The following is a 12,834-nucleotide window of genomic DNA, read 5'->3' as shown; positions in this document are numbered from 1 at the left end:
ATTACTTTTGTTTACCACAGAACCCCAGGATTTTCAACAACTTGATGTTAATTACATTATGAGCAACCCACCCACTCCTGTTAGGGCCATTTGGCTAACATAAATTCACCCTTATAGAATTCACAAATCACTAGCTAAAAAAATTGAGATATGAAATAAAAATGCATTTTTGTGGTATTTATTTTTATAGATGCACCATAGAAAGCATTCTATCAAGATGCAACACAGCATGGTATGGTAACTAATCTGCTCAAGACTGTAGGAAATTGCAGTGCTGTGGGCACAGCTCGGTCTATCATGAAAACCAACCTCCCCTCTATTAACTCTGCCTATACTTCCCACCCTCATGGGAAGGCAGCCAACATAAGCAGAAACATCCCGCTCTGGTCATTCTCTCTTCTCCCCATTTCCATCAGGCAGAAGGTACAAAACATGAGAAAATCTGCAGATGCTGGAAATCCAAAGCAACACACACAAAATGCTTAAGGAACTCAGCAGGTCAGGCAGCATCTATGGAAAAGAGTAAACAGTCAATGTTTCGAGCTGAGACCCTTCATCAGGACTGGAAAATGTCAACTGTTTATTCTTTTCCATAGATATTGCCTGGCCTGCAAAATACCTTCAGCATACTGTGTGTGTTGCTTCTGAAGACACGAAAGCTTGATAACATGCATGAGCAGGCTCAAGGACAACTTCGCTTCGGCTGTTATAAGACTCTTGAATGGACTACTTGTATGTTAAAGATGAACTCCTGATCTCTCAATCTACCTAATTCTAGCTCTTGCACCTCATTTGTTTACCTGTTTCTTTGTAACTGTAACACTATATTGTGTTTTTGCTTTTCCCTTTATACTACCTTGATGTAGATATGTTTTGCAAAGATCTGAATGGACAATATCCAGGCTTGGGTTGACAAGTGACAAGTAACATTCGAGCCACACAAGTGCCAGGCAATAATCATCTCCAACAAGAGAGGCTCTAACCATCATCCCTTGACATTCAGTGGCATCACCATCACTGAATCCCCTACTATCAACATCCTGGGGTGTGGGGATGGGGTTACCATTGACAGGAAACTGAACTGGTCTAGCCATATAAACACCGTGGCTACCAGAGCAGGTCAAAGGCTAGGAATCCTGAGGCGTTTAACTCACCTCCTGACTCCCCAAAGCCTGACTACCAGTTACAAGGCTCAGGTCAGGAGTGTAGTGCAATATTTGCCACTCGCCTGGGTGAGTACAGCTCCATCAACACTCAAGAAGCTTGACAGCAACCAGTACAAGGCAGCCCACTTGATTGGTACCCCTTCCACAAGCATTCAATCCTTCCACCACCAGTGAACAGTTGCAGTACTGTGTACTGTCTACAAGATGCACTGCAACAACATACCAAAGTTCCTAAGGCAGCACCTTCTAAATCCACAACCACTACTATCTAGAAGGACGAGAACAGCAGATACCTGGGAACACCATCAATTGGAAACCCCTCCAAGTCATTCACCATCCTGACTTGGAAATATATCACCATTCCTTCATTGTCACTGGGTCAAAATCATGGAATTCCCTCCCTAACAGCACTGTGGGTGTACCTATACCTCAGGGACTGCAGCGGTTCAAGAAGGCAGCTCATCACCATCTTCTCAAGGGCAACTAGGGATGGGCAATACATGCTGGCTTAGCTGGTGACACCCACATCCCATAAATGAATAAAAAATGTTTCTCACTGTATCTTGGTACATGTGATAATACACCAATTATCAATTTATTTACTTCTTTTCACATAAATACAACTTTTATTTCTCTCAACGCACAGATGTGTGATTGTGTTATAGAAAGTCATGATATGTATTAGTTTATGGAATGTCACAGTAAGGATCATCCCCACAACATGGGGGTCACTTGTACTCTGTTTCCCGTCACCATTATCTGTTCCATGATAACTTAAATGATACTTATTTACATTGGTAAAATGCATCATATACAAATGCAAGAATAAAGAAACAGTTAAACAGGCAACTGGTATCTGTTTGTTTGCTAATTCTGATATTCAACATTGGTCTTACTTGTTAGTCAGGGAGATGAGCCAGGGTCCTGAGTGCAAGCAAACTGTGCAGCCAGAGGCTGTAGTTCTGAGTGCTTTTGGGGCTGGCTGTGTTGTGGAGAGGGGATCATGAACTGGAAAGTCACGAGTCAATAACTTGGGAAGGTTTGTGGCTACAGCTGAGATCCCTTTAAACACACTGGGCTCACAGGAAAATGTATTACACTGCACCATAACATGTAAGAAAGTGAAATCAAAGTGTGTTTGAGTATCAGATTAATATTCAATAAATCAATAAAGTCTGTTAATGTGACAGCAGCAAAGTCCAAGAGTGCCGGATTATTGGAGTGTTATTGTACCACTTCCCTATATATGGCCTGATCTAAGATGGTCATTAATAAGCATTGATCTAGCAACTAAACAGCATAAGTGATAACAAAATATGCTCACTGGAAAGGTGTCTTCAAATATATCAATCAAAACTTATAAAGTCATAGAGAAGTACTACTCATCTGGAGCATGCCAAACTATTTAAACTGCCAAGTCCCATCAACCTACACCCAGACCATAACCATCCATACCCTTAAATACGTTATGATTTGATTTGGGCCACTTGTTATGCAATTTAATTTGGTATGTCCCGTTTGAAAACATGCTGACCAAACAATGATCTCATGGATCTAGTGATGAACTCAAAATTCATTAATACAACTATAAGAACCCTACGCTATACAGTACATTTGAAAATTGTATTTATCCAGAGTAGTGTATTTTGCACAGAATTCTCAGTGCCTTTGTAGCAACATGACAATTGAATGCTTCATTTTTCAGCTGTATTTTCAATCTTCTTAACATATTTTTTCCTACATAAACAGCAATGCAGAAATCAAAATTCATATTCATCGTGTGTTCTGCCTTGCACATGAAACTTAGCATCACCCTGTCAAGGTGTCCATATGAGGTTATATAAGGTCAGAGATCAATGGGGACAAAAAATAAAGTTTGAGTTTTGGCCCTTCAAATAGCAAGGTTTCAGAGGAAATCAGGTTAATAAAAACTGGCTATCTTTCAAACAAGTGAGGCTGAAAATCTTACTTTGGATGTATTTTGCATTTTGCACTGTTGACATAATTTGAGAACATTTTATATTGGAAAAAGTGCCAAGAAGAATTAAAATCCAACAAAAATGAGGGAGTTAAATTAGCGCACATCATAAACTCTGGAAATTCTGTAGATACTGGAAATTTAGAGCAATGCACACAAAATGCAACAGATCAGGCAGCATCTATGTAGGAAATTAGCATTTTGTTGCCTTTAAGTTAGTGATTTGTGCTCTAATTAGTGCTAAGATATCAATAAATGAGAGAAAAAAATATTCTACTTAATCCATTTTTTAAATCACACACATTACTTGTGTGAATGAATTTCTAGCCCCACCTCTGGAATTAAAATGCTGGAGGAATTCAGCAGCTCTGTCAGTATATGCTTCGGATCAAGACCCTTCATTAAGATTGGAAAGAAAGGTGGCAGAAGCCAGAATAAGGTGGTAGGGGGAAGGGGAGAAAATACAAGCTAGTAGGTGATAGCTGAGATCAGGTGAAGGGGAAGGTATGTGGATCAGGAAGGGGGATGCTGTGAGAAGCTGGGAGATGATAAACAGAAGAGATAAAGGGCTAAAGAAGGAGGAGGACAATGGAATAAATGGAAAGAGGCAGTGAACTAAAAGAAGTGACCAGTAGACCATGAGGGTGGTGGAAGTGAAGAGAAGGGGTGAGAAGGCCACCAAAATGGGAAAGAAAAACACCAAGGGGGTGGGGGGGGAACAGAGGGGAGTGGCTATCCTGGTTTGAGAAACCAACACGAACATAACTGTCCAAGGCCTCCTTTGCTGCCATCTGGATTGTATCCAATCTAATTGCATGAACGTTGATTTCTCTAACTTCTAGTAACCGCTCCCCTGTTTCCCCCACATCCTTCTTGTTTTTTTTATTTTTCTTTCTTCCCCCCATTTGGTGGCTCCCTCATCCATTCTTCTACTCTGCCACCTTCATGACTTTCCCATCATCTCCCTCTCTTTATTCCACTGTCTTCTCCTATCAGATTTCTTCTTCTTCAATCCTTTACCTCTTCTATCACCTCCCACATTATCACCCCTCTTCCTCCCATTTACCTTCCTCCTCACCTGATCTCGCCTTACACATGCCAGCTTGTTCTTTTCACCGCCCCCAACCTTATTCTGCTTCTGCTCCTTTCCTTTCCAGTCCTGATAAAGGGTCTGGGCCTGAAACATCAACAGTTTATTTCCATTAACTGTTAATGGCATGATTCTTGGCAGTGTGGAGGAACAGAGGGATCCGTAGCACATCCATAGATCTGTCAAAGTTGCGGCACAAGTCGATAGGATGGTTAAGAAGGCATTTGGTATGTTGGCCTTCATTAGTCAGGGGATCGAGTTCAAGATCTGTGAAATAATGTTGCAGCAGCTCTATAAAACTGGTTAAACCACACTTGGAATATTATTCTGATGAAGGGTCTCGGCCCGAAACGTCGACAGTGCTTCTCCCTATAGATGCTGCCTGGCCTGCTGTGTTCCACCGGCGTTTAGTGTGTGTTGCTTGGAATATTATCCTTGGTTCTGGTTGCCTCAGTACAGGAAGGATAGAAATCATAGTCATAGGACACTACCACACAGAAACAGGCCCTTCAACCCATCTAGTCTGTGCTGAACCATTAATCTGCCTAGTCCCATTTTTAACCTGCTCCCAGACCCCTCTCATCCACGTACCTATCCAAATCTCTTAAATGTTGAAGTCGAGCTCGCATCCACCACTTGCGCTGGCAGCTTGTTCCACACTCTCACCACCCTCTGAGTGAAGATATTCCCCTTAAATATTTTACCTTTCACCCTTAACCCATGACCTCTAGTTGCAGTCTCACACAACCTCAGTGGAAAAATCCAGCTTACATTTATCATATCTATATCCCTCATAATTCTGTATATCTCTATCAAATCTCCCCTCAGTCTTCTACATTCTAGGGAATAAAGTCTTAACCTATTCAACCTTTCCTTATAACTCAGATCCTCAACTTCCGGCAAAATCCTAGTAAATTTTCTCTGCTCTCTTTCAACCTTATTTACATCTGTCCTTTAGATAAGTGATCAAAACTGCACACAATACTCCAAATTAGGCCCATCAATGTCTTATACAACTTCAATATAACATCTCAACTCCTGTACTCAACACATTTATCTATGAAGGTCAACGTGCCAAAGGCACTCTTTTGGACTCTATCTACTGTGACACCACTTTCAAGGATTATGGATCTATATTCCCAGATCCCTCTTGTCTTACTGACAGGAACATACAAACTCTGTATTCTCAAAATTTCATTTTTGAAGACTTCCCATTTACCAAGTACACCTTTGCCAGAAATCAAACTACCCAATCAACACTTGCCAGATCCTTTCTGAAACCATCAAAATTGGCCTTTCTCCAACCAGGTGACTCAACCTATCCTTTTCCATAATTACATTGAAACTAATGACATTGTGATCACTAGATGCAAAGTGTTCCCCTCCACAACTTTCTGTCACCTGCCCTGTCTTATTCCCTAACAGAAGATCTAGTATCACACACGCTCTAGTTGGCTCTTCTTTGTACTGATTAAGGAATCTTTCCTGAGCACATTTGATAAACTCTATTCTATCCAGCCTTTTTACAGTGTGAGAGTCCCAGAAAAATGAAAATCTTCTACTATCACAACCTTATGCTTCTTGCAACAGACTGTGATCTCTCTACAATTTTCTCCTCTATACCTTTTATTGAGCGGAATGGCCACAGGGGTATTCTGCACTGCCTTCCTATTCCCTTTCCCTCTCCTGAAAGTCACACAGGCTACCTGCCTCCTGCAAGTCAGGGGTGACTACCTCTCTGTAGCTCCTATCACCACCTCATTCTGCCATTAAAGCCACAAACTGTCCCGTCGGTGTGTCATACCTTTCTTAGTCCTCAGTTCTCCCCATAAAGCCTCACTAGACGCACTCTCCAGTCTGTTCTGACTGAGTACTGTCACCCCCTTCCCCTTTAATGCCTCCAGCTCCATCATGTTTAAAACAACAGAACCCTGGGGCATTGAGCTGCCAATCCTGCCCCTCCTGCAACCGTCTCACTAATAGCTACAATGTCCTAATTCCACATGCTGATCCATGCCCTAAGCTCATCCACCTTTCCTATAAAACTCATTGCATTGATGTATACACAGCTCAGAACGTTAGCTCCACTATGCTCAACCTTTTGATTCCTGACCTTGTATGTAGGATTATCAACATCTTTCTCCATAACCACTCTATTATCTGTTCTGGAGCTCTGGTTCCCATCCTCCCGCAACTCTAATTTAACCCCCCCCCCCCGCCCACCTCTACCACCTGTGCAGCACAATCAACCCTTCCCACTAGAATATTAGTCCCTCTCCATTTCAGGTGCAAACCATCCCTTCTGTACAGTTTGTATCTTCCCCGGAAGAGAGCCCAATGATCCAAATATCTGAAACCCTCCTTCCTGCCCCAACTCCTTAGACATGTGTTAAACTGTATGATCTTCCCTTTTTCTGTACAGCCAGCAATCCTGAGATCATCACCCTGGAATTCCTGTCCTCTATCTGAGCACCTAACTCCTTGAACTCACTTTACACTACCTCATCACCCATCCTGCCCATATCACTGATACTAACATGGACCATGACCTCTGGCTGCTCACCCTCACACTTAAGAAAGCCATGGACTAGATCCAAGGTTTGTCTGACCCTGGAACCTGGGACGCACTAATCATCTAGAAAGCTCATTCTCTTCCACAGAAAACCTTCTTTCTTTTCCCCTAATCAATGAATCCCCTATCACTACAGCTCATCTCTTCCCTTCTGAGCCATATAGCCAGACTCAGTGCTAGAGACCCCTGTTGCTGCAGCTTCTCTCTGCTAGGTCATTCTCTTCCCAACAGTATCCAAAGCAATATATTTATTATTGAGGGGAACAGCCACAGCATTACTCTGCATTGGCTTCCTATTCCCTTCCCCTCGTCTCCTGAAAGTCATCCAGGTATCTGCCTCCTGCAACTTAGAGGTGACTATCTCCCTGTAGCTCCTACTTATCACTTCCTCATTCTCCTGTATGAGCCGAATTCTGGATAACGGACTACCTGACTGGCAGACCGGTTTGTGCAGCTTCAGAGCTGTGTGTCACACATGGCTATAAGCAGCACTGGAGCCCCACAGGGACTGTACTGGCTCCCCCCCCCCCCCCCCCCCCGTTTACTCCGTATACTTCACACTTTAGATACAACACAAAGTCATGTCATCTGCAGAAATTCTCTGATGACTCAGCAATTTTTGGGTGTATAATGGGAGGATGAGTACAGGGCCCCGGTGGAGGACTTTGTCAAACGGTGGAAGCTGAAACATCTGCAGCTCAGCATCAGTAAGACAAAGAAAATGGTGATGGACTTTAGGGAGACCAAACTTGCACCGCTCCCTGTTACTACTGAGGACATGGATGTGGAGGACCTGGGGCTGCACCTGGATGACAGACTTGAATGGGGCACCAACCCAGAGGCTGTGTACAAGAAGGGCCAGAGTCACCTTTACTTCCTGAGAGTATGCAGGCCTCTCCTTCGCATGGTCTACCAGTCCTTTGTTACCAGTACCATCTTCTATGCGGTAGTGTGCTGGAGCAATGGCATCAACATGGGTAATTGATAAACTAATTAGAAAGGATGGCTCTGTTATCGGAGTCAAACTGGACACACTGGAGACTGTGGTAGAACAAAGGACCCTACGGAAAATCCTGACAATTCTGGGCAAATATTTCTCACTCTCTGCAAGCCACCTTGGCTAAATAGAGGAGCACTTTTAGTAATAGACTAAGACAACTGCGCTGCTCTAAAGAGCACTATGAGGTCATTCACACTCAGCAATTAGGCTCTATAATGATTCAACCTACAGCCAGGGAAGTGATAACCCCTTCCTGTTAGACTGTTTGAGGTAACTTTCTTTTATTCTTCCTTACTTCTCTTCTAATATGTGTATATCTGTGCACATGTAATGTTACTGTGACACTGTAATTTTCTTTGGGATCAATAACATATTTACCTGTCTCTTCCATCCACTGTGGTGAACCACAAGGTGGACCACAAAGCTGTGTGCTTAGCCTCCTGCTCTACTCACTTGATACTTACGACTGTGAAGCTAAGCACAACTCCAATACCATATTTAAGCTTGCTGATGACACCACTGGAGTTGGCCAAATCAAAGGTGGCGATGAATCAGATCTAGGAGAGAGATTGAAAATCCAACTAAGTGGTGTCACAACAACTACCTCTCACTCATTTTGTCAGCAAGTCCAATGAGATGATTATTGACTTGAGGAGAAAATTGGATGTCCATGAGTTAGTACTCATCAGGGGATCAGAGATGGAGAAGGTCAGCAACTTTAAATTTAAAGGTTCAAAGTTTCATTTCTTATCAAAATATACAACTTTGAAGTTCTTCTTCTCACTTGCAGACCCCAATATTATTCTCAGTATTACCACTTCAGTGGATCTGTCCTGCATTCAGCACATAACTGCCCTTACGAAGGAAGCTCAACAGCACCATAACTTTCTTAAAAGTTTGTGAAGATTCTGTCCGTCATCTAAAATGTTGACAAACTTCTATAGATGTGTGGTAGAGAGTATATTCACTGGTTGCATCATGGCCCAGTATGAAAACAATAATGTCCTTGAATGGAAAAGCCTACAAAATGTAATGGATATGGTCTAGTCCATCATGGGCTAAACCCTCCTCATCATTGAGTACATCTGCACAGACACTGTCATAGGAAAGCGACCTCTATCATCAAGGGCCACCACTATCCAGGCCATGCTCTCTTCACACTGTTGCCATCAGGAAGTAGTACAGGAGCCTCAGGACTCACACCACAAGGTTCAGGAACAGTTATCACCCCTCAACCATCAGGCTCTTGAACCAGAGGGGATAACTTCACTCACCCCATCACTGAACCGTCCCCACAACCTATGGACTCACCTTCAAGGATCTTCATCTTATGTTCACAATATTTATTGCTTATTTATTTGTTATTATTTTTTGTTTTGCATTTATACAGTTTGTTTTTTGCATATTGGTTGTTTGGCCATCCACTATTTCTATTGTGTTTATTGTAGTTACTGTGATTGCCCATTAGAAAATAAATCTCAAGGTTGTATATGGCAACATATATGTAATTGTATAATAAATCCACTTTGAACAATATTCCCTCCATAAATGCTACTTGACATGCAGAGTTTCTCCAGCATTTTATGTGTGTCAGGACGCTGGATCAGGGATCCAATCGCAGACCCAGTATGGTGCACACAGTGATAATAATTGAGTAACGAATCCCAAGGTGCGAATAAAGTCGGCGCAAAGTTCAGGCAGCGATCAAAACATCCAGAGAAATCTAAAAACCAGAATTAGTAAAACAGGCAGAATTGATATTCAGACAGACAGACAGAGTAAAGATAAGAATACTGGAAAGGCTCAGGAAAATTCACTAGCACAATCTGGCAACAAACAGGTGAAAACACAGGACTGAAATACACTGAGCAATAAACAGAGAGGCATATGATAGGTGGAGCACAATGAAACACAGGTGGCAGCAATACAGGTAATAATGAGAAACAGATGAGAGACAAAGTACTCAGTAATACAGGGGCAGAGTGGAGCAGGAGCACATGGCAATACAAAACCACAGACTGACAGCTTGGGGGAAGCATTCAAAAAGTCAGAGTTCAACTGGAGGTACTGACAGTGTGTTGCTGAAGATTTCTAGCATCTGCTGAATCTCGTGTATCTGGTATTATCCTGTATCTCAAAGTTCAAAGTACATTTATTATCAAAGTATGTGTACTATATACAACCTTGCTATTTGTCTCCTTACAGACAGCCACAAAACAATAAAACCCAATAGAACCCATTAAAAAAACACTGTCAAACATCTGTTGTGTGAAAAAAACAACAAGGAACTCTCAAGGGGATCAGCAACATGTACTACACGCTGGAGGAACTCAGCAGGTCGGGCAGCATCCGTGGAAACGAGCAGTCAACGTTTCAGGCCGAGACCCTTCATCAGGACCTGTCGAAGGGTCAGTCCTGACGAAGGGTCTCGGCCCAAAACGTTGACTGCTCATTTCCACAGATGCTGCCCAATCTGCTGAGTTCCTCCAGCTTGTTGTATGTGTTGCTTTGACCACAGCATCTGCAGCATACTTTGTGTTCTCAAAGGGATCAATTGGTTAATTGGTTTGCTTCCAAGCTGGATATGACTAATCAAGTTGTCAGGTGACACTTTCTGTCCACTACACCCTCAATCTTGGTGTCATCCATAAATTTGCTGATCCAGTTTTACCACATCATCATCCAAAACAGATCCTTATGGCACATCCCTAGTCACAGACTTCAGCCCAAGAGTTGACTATTTGCTATCACTTCCTGGCTTCTCCTGCTAGGCCAATGTTGAATCTAATTTACTACTTCATTTGAATGCCAAGCCATTGAACCTTCTGAACCAACCTCCCACGTAGGACCTAAAGTCCATGTCGACAACTTTGACTGCCTTTCCTTCATCAGATTTCCTGGTAACTCCTCGAAAAATTCTTTAAGATTGGTTAGATATGACATACCAAATACTATCCAAAAACCTGTTAGCTTTGCCTTTTATTCTAACAGGAACATACAAACTCTATACTCTCAAAATTTCATTTTTGAAAGCCTCCGAAAATAGAACTATTCAATCCACACCTGCCAGATACTTTCTGATGCTATCAAACTGTCATTCCTCTGATTTAGAATCTCAACATGAGGACCAGTCATATTCTCAATAATTATCTTTAAACGAATGGTATTATGATCATTAGATCCAAAGAGTTCCCCTACACACAAAACAGCTGACATGGACCACCAACACCTCGCAGCTTGTAAAAAAGGCACAACAAAGACTCTTCGTCCTCAGAAAGCTAAAACAGGCCATACTCCCACAAAAGCCGTTGCTTAACTTCTACAGAAGCACAATTGAAACCATCCTGACTAACAGCACCACAGTGTGGTATGCCAGCTGCACAGCCACTGAGCGACAAGACCTGCATCGCGTGGTGAAGGCAGCTCAGTGAATTGTCAGGATGGAGCTCCCAGGACTGGACACCATCTACTCCAGCAGACTCAGGAGGAAAGCAATCAGCATAACCAGAGACACCACACACCCCGGCCACTCCCTGTTTGACCCACTGCCGTCCAGCAAAAGGTTCAGGACACTAAAAGCCAGAACAAATAGACTGAGGAACAGCTTCTACCCCAGAGCTGTGGCCTCCATCACACCACTCCCACAGAACAATGACTGAAACTGTGAGCACACACAAGGACTCAAATACTTGCACTAACGGCACTTTGTGCATTACTGTGATATTCTGGTGCTGCTGCAACTTATTTTCTGCTACTTATCTATTTAATACCGTTTTTCTATTACTGTCTTGTTTTTATCTATCGCTTTGTTTGATTGCCTGAGAGGAAGCCAGAGTTTCATTGTATCTATGTATAATGACAATAAAGATCAATCATTCATTCATTCAGTCATACACTTCTGTCACGTGCTCTGTCTCTTTCCTAATAGGAGATCTAGTATTGTTGGACCTCTATAAATTGATAAAGGAAAATTTCCTGAATGCATTTGACAAACTCTATCCCATCCAGCCTTTTACAGTATGAGAGTCCCAGTCAATACCATCACAACCTTATTTTTCTTGCATCTGTCTGCTCTCTCTCTACAAATTTGCTCCTCTATATCTTGCTGACTATTGGGTGGTCTAAAATATAATCCCATTAAAATGGTCATCACTTTCTTATTCTTCTATCACATCAAAATCAATGGAACCCTGGAACACTGAGCCATCAGTCTGGCCTCTCCTGCAACTAAGTCTCACTAATAGCTAGAATTTCATAATTCCATATGCTGATCCATGTCCTAAGCTCATCTGCCTTACCTACAATACTCCTTGCATTGAAATAGACACAACCCAGAACACTGGTCTCACCATGCTCAACCTTCCAGTTCCTATCTTTGTATGCAGGCTTAACATCTATTTTACCCACTACCACTCCACTACCTACCCTAGTTCCAATCTCCCTGCAACTCTAGTTCAAAATCCCTATCACAGCAAACCTTCCTGCAAGGATATTGGGAAATCGTTAGCAAATTGTTACCATTTAATTCCAAACAAAACTAGTGAAGATGTAACACTCTTATAATTCACAAGGCACTTTGAAAACGTAAGAGAACAAGAAAAGAAAAATAAAGTTAAAATGGTGGTAAGCCCTATAATTTATAATAATGCCAAAACACATCGAGTTCCTAGTGTGTGGTGAGGTAGCTGTACTCATCAAGTGGACTAATGGCATTACAATTAATATTACCATTTATCGGCTAGCAGAAGGAAAGTTAGCTAGGCTTCCTATTCCTGACTCACTGAAACACATCTGAGGAGCTACCTTTTTCAGAAATGAGAAGGAACATATGCCGAGAAACAGCCTCTCATACCTCTTACACAATTCAGTTAGATAATGGTTGATTATACCTTAACTTTGGCTTAGTTTCATTACTCTCAACATCCCTGTCTAGCAATAGTCTACTTTTACCACCTTTCATGATGGGCTGGTGTAGAGGAGAGTGGGAATTAGGAAAATAAATCTCATCAAAGAACATAGAAGCAATTT

The 12,834-nt window shown here is 42.2% G+C and overlaps 1 long non-coding RNA gene across 6 annotated transcripts in view; it reads right to left on the bottom strand.

Annotated features, from left to right (window-relative positions):
* LOC140725595 (uncharacterized) overlaps nucleotides 1-12,834 on the bottom strand; it is an 85,675-nt gene that overhangs the window by 49,993 nt on the left and 22,848 nt on the right. For all 6 annotated transcript variants that reach the window (XR_012098385.1, XR_012098386.1, XR_012098381.1 and 3 more), the window contains exon 2: nucleotides 8,185-8,363. This is a non-coding gene — a long non-coding RNA (uncharacterized lncRNA). The remainder of the gene's footprint in view (nucleotides 1-8,184; nucleotides 8,364-12,834) is intronic.

This window comes from Hemitrygon akajei, chromosome 3, assembly GCF_048418815.1.
Source record: "Hemitrygon akajei chromosome 3, sHemAka1.3, whole genome shotgun sequence".
NCBI lineage: Eukaryota > Metazoa > Chordata > Chondrichthyes > Myliobatiformes > Dasyatidae > Hemitrygon > Hemitrygon akajei.
Note: the sequence above shows the minus strand (reverse complement) of the source record. Positions and strands in the feature narration are given on the sequence as shown.